We start from the raw sequence: 4,820 nt of genomic DNA, 5'->3' as shown, positions 1-4,820 counted from the left end.
ACCTCTCCTCTCCACTTTTCATGCTTCTCCTGGTTCTGGGAGACCAGCAGGGAGCTTGTTGCAGCAGGAGGGGGAGACACCCGTCTGACTCATCTCTGTGTCTTGGCCCCCCTCATCTCACTCTCCTGCTTCAGCCTCTGATTCTGGACTTCTCTCTGCCACAGACTCTCCCAGCTCACTAAACCCTGTTACCTCCTCAGCTTCCAACACCACCTCTTCCTACTCTTCTCACTCTGACCACTTAACGTTGTCCCACCACCACCTTCTTCCCTTGGGGGTTCCCCAGGTGGTGGTTCTTCTCATCATTCCTCTGTGTCATGACAGTTGCCTGTTGAAAACCGGATATTGCCATTTTTATTTGTTATATGCTATATTTTGTTTTCCTAATGCAGCCTTCTGGGGTGATTCTGATGACAGTAACTCTGAGATTGAAGAAGCACTGCGTCCTCAATTGCATTCCTCACAAAAAGATGAATTTGATGACTTCTACGATTGAGGACCAACATTTTCCCCCCATTCATGTGCTAAAAAGCTCAAAGGAAGCTTTTCCTAGGGGGTGATTTAGAACCAAGGTGAATGTAATGCTTTTCCTTGTTTGAAATTCACAAAACCTGGGCAGGGGGCGCACAAATCAATTTGAAACAGGAAAACTTGAGGGTAGGGTACTGTTTTCCTTCCCTCTTTGATGCTGATTGCTCCACTAAAAGCAAGGGGGGGGTTCTTCGAAAAAAGTCTAACAGACTACAGTTAGATGCACTTACCTATAATGTGCAGTTGGGCCAAATTTAGGGGGGAAACAGATCTGTTGTTATTCACAAAATTACTAATTGTGTGATGTTTAAGTGATTAGCAGTCATGGGAAGGTGTATGTGATCCAGAGCGAAACCATGCCCTGCTGCAGTACTGATCCAGATTTCTATTCATTTCTGTCCTAATGCCCCCCTGCAATTTTGTCTTTTTCCATTGGGATGTAGGAATAAACCATATTATTTCAGAAATCAAAGTTTCAGATGTGTGACTCAGCCACATAATGTTTTCTTTTGTATTTACTTTGTCTTGTTCTAATAAAATGCACTCTTGACAATGTACTTAAAGAAACTCTTATTACTGTTGTGTATTTAAAGTAGTGACCTGTGTGATTTTTGTTTCATATACTGAAATCTATAAAGACTATAGTTAAGTATTGTTCAATGGAATATTGGGCTGCTTGCAACTGCCCTGAACATGATGATGTCACACCTCCTCCTTAAGAATACATAATGGGATCCAGAAATGTACAACAACTGTTGCCCAGTCACTAATACTTCTGGGGTAAGGTGATCAACAAACCACTCCTGATGCTGCTCCTCAACAGCTCCCCCCACCCTGCCGCTGCAATGAATGCAAATAATCACCCCAGGATTCTTAGCAACTAGCTAGTAGTATTCTTCCGTCACTTACGTCTTACTCCGTGGCTTACTCCACTTATATGGACCAGGAGAGGCTGTAGCCTGCTCACCAGCTGCAGCCATGGCAGTCAGGATGGGTCCGAAGGACTTCTTGTGGACATTAAATAATTACAGTGCTACCTTGGTTCTCAAACTTAATCCGTTCCGGAAGTCTGTTCCAAAACCAAAGTGTTCCAAAACCAAGGTGTGCTTTCCCATGGAAAGTAATGCAAAATGTATTAATCCGTTCCAGACAATTAAAAACAACCCCTAAAACAGCAGTTTAATATGAATTTTACTATCTAATGAGACCATAAAATGAAAGCCATAAATCAGGCTGCAATCTACTTTTTGTTGTTGTTTAGTCGTTTCCGACTCTTCGTGACCCCCTGGACCAGAGCACACCAAGCACTTCTGTCCTCCACTGCCTCCCGCACTTTGGTCAAACTCATGCTGGTAGCTTCGAGAACACTGTCCAACCATCTCGTCCTCTGTCATCCCCTTCTCCTTGTGCCCTCCATCTTTCCCAGCATCAGGGTCTTTTCCAGGGAGTCTTCTCTTCTCATGAGGTGGCCAAAGTCTTGGAGCCTCAGCTTCACGACCTGTCCTTCCAGTGAGCACTCAGGGCTGATTTCCTTAAGAATGGAGAGGTTTGATCTTCTTGCAGTCCATGGGACTCTCAAGAGTCTCCTCCAGCACCATAATTCAAAAGCATCCATTCTTCGGCGATCAGCCTTCTTTATGGTCCAGCACTCACTTCCATACATCACTACTGGGAAAACCATAGCTTGAACCATACGGACCTTGCAATCTACTACCCAGTATAAAACTGGCAGTGATCTACCCATTGCCATTGGAGGGACAAGGTGGAGGGAGGAGTTTAAGTGGAGGGGACGAGAGCATGGGGTGCGTGTGGGGAAGGAGGTGGCCAACTGGATGCGGGAGGGGGAGTTTAAGTGGGGAGGAAGGAAAGGGAGGCAAAAGTTGTCCTCAGCCCTCTCTCTCTCCCCCCTTGCATGTTTTCCGGCATCTGCCCACATTCCCCACTTTGCGCAGCATGACTTTGGGCACTGCCTGTGCCTCCCTGGCATGGCGGCACCCAGACACAGCAGTAGCACTGGAGCATGAAGAGAAGGCAGTGGCGGCTGCTCCTGGCTGCGCTCCTAGCTGCTGGACACTGAGCCGGGTGGGCTGGAGCCTGCACGCAGTGTGAGCACCCCGAGCCCCTGCTCGGGAATGTGGTGCCCACACTGCCTCACCTGGACCTCGCTTGGGGTCGGGCTTAGGAAGGGAGGGGGGAAGGCGAGGTGGCAGGAATGTCAACCTGTCCAGCATAGTTCCCCCACCACACACTCCTCCCCTGCAAACACTCTCTCTCTGCGCGCTGGGGGAGAGTCGCCAACTTCCAAGTCTCCCTACTCCAGTCACTTACATTCCGAGGAGCCGCCCAACTCCACTTCATACCGAGGAAATAGGCACTTCCCAGCAGAGGGAAGGGAAGGAAGTGGCGGCAGTCATTGCTGGAGCCAAGCCGCTTGCTCAGAACAGAAGTGTGCACGCAAATCGGAGCACGTTCGGCTTCCGAAAAAAGTTCGGAAACCGGAACACTCATTTCTGGGTTTGAAGTGTTTGGGTTCCAAGTAGTTTGAGAACCAAGCTGTTCAGAAACCAAGGTACCACTGTATAAAGCTTCGTACAGAGTCCAACCCATCACACTTCTGCCCCCCCCCCCCCGCTTTAGAAGCAATATGCCCAGTCCCTTGTCCTATGCCTTTCACCTACAGGTCTTAGCAAACAAGCGATACCTTGAGTGCAAGGCTGGTATGGGGTAGTAAGGAATGCTGCTTCTCACTGCCAGCCAGCCAAGCTGAACAGTGAATCCTCTCAAATAGCCAGCACATTTCCCTCATAGTAGGTCTGGGCTGTAAAGCAAGAATAAAAGGCTTTGGTGGGGAGGGGGGAGGAATGAAGATCGCTACAGACATCAACAGCATCGAGCAGCCTTGACTCTCAAATGCTGGACAGCTCCCATGGCACCTTGTCAAGGCAGGGAACTGTCCAACATGCTGAAGGTTGAACACTGGCCCAGGCTGGTGCTCACTGAGTTGGCAGCAGCAGCAGGCAGCCTGGGCGTGGGGCCAAGAGCACACCCAGTGCAGATTCTCTTCTACAGAGCCTTGCAGCATGCCACTCAACACCTGTCCTTGGCACCATTGTGGTTCTGCTGCACTGCTAATGTGGTGCTGTCCTGAGCCAAGTTGGTGTGGCAGCTGCCATTAATGTCAAGCTGGGCAGAGGCCCCTGGGACCAAGGATGGGATGAAGGTGAACTCTGCATGGGAAGATTTGCATGGCACAAAGGCACATGACTGTGTTGCCATGGAGTTATTTGGGCTGTGATGCAGCGCCCTCTGTACAGCCCCAGCATCCCAGCAGCATCCTCTGGTGAGCCCCATGGCCCTGGGCCCCTCAATCAGGCATGCAGAATATCAGTAGGCTGTGATGACAGCTCATGCTACTTTTTGCTGATGTTTCCCTCCACACTCCTTCCAGCTTCCCCCCGAGTTGCATCTGCTCTGCTAGAGGTAGTCCTTTTCCACTTGGGAAATGGGCCAAGGGTGGCAAGAAGCGGATGGTTAAAAAGATTATAAAACTCTTCCATAGGAAGGAACAGAAGTGCAAGGGAGGGAAGCAGAGATAATGGCAGATGGCTTCTCCAGCTGTAGTGTTCCGCCCCCCCCCCCGGTATCAACAGATTTATAAAGGCGCAGGTGGAAATTTATAAAGTAAAATGTGCAGGCACCCCACTAAATGATTTCCTTGAAGTCAGCCTGGCTGCTCCCAAAGTTCAATATTTTTAGCAAATGAATGAGGTCAGAACTGTGAATGATGAGTGAATTCTTTGGACTGGGGTGCTGAAGAGGGGCTGTTTTGGCCTCCTTTATAGTGCACATTTCCTTCCTGCTTCTAGTCCTTGGAACAACCATAGTTCTGAAGACCTGCTGGATTTCTGCTTTGGCTTTTCTTTCCTCCAACCTCAATGTTATTTTCTGCAAATGCTGAAAATATACAATAAGTAGCTGACACCCAAGCAATCATTAAAAAAATTCATTGTATCGTTAACTTACCATGCGAAGGCCTACATATATACTCAGAAGTCTCCTTGTGTCAATGGGACTTACGCCCAAGTTGGTATGTACTGGATTGCAGCCTTGGCTTTCTTGTGCAGAAGGATCAGATCTTAAATACAGGCAACCCACTATGTGTAATGTTATTTTCCCTTGTTCCTGACTAGATAACACCTCACATTTTAGTATCAAATGCCAAATATGTCAAATTTGGAAGTATGAAGGAAGCAATAATTTAGTTCTTGGTATAAAAACTGATCACGAAC

This window comes from Podarcis bocagei, assembly GCF_964188305.1.
Source record: "Podarcis bocagei genome assembly, chromosome: 8".
Taxonomy (NCBI): domain Eukaryota; kingdom Metazoa; phylum Chordata; class Lepidosauria; order Squamata; family Lacertidae; genus Podarcis; species Podarcis bocagei.
The sequence above is the reverse complement of the archived record's forward strand: the minus strand, read 5'-3'. Positions refer to the sequence as shown.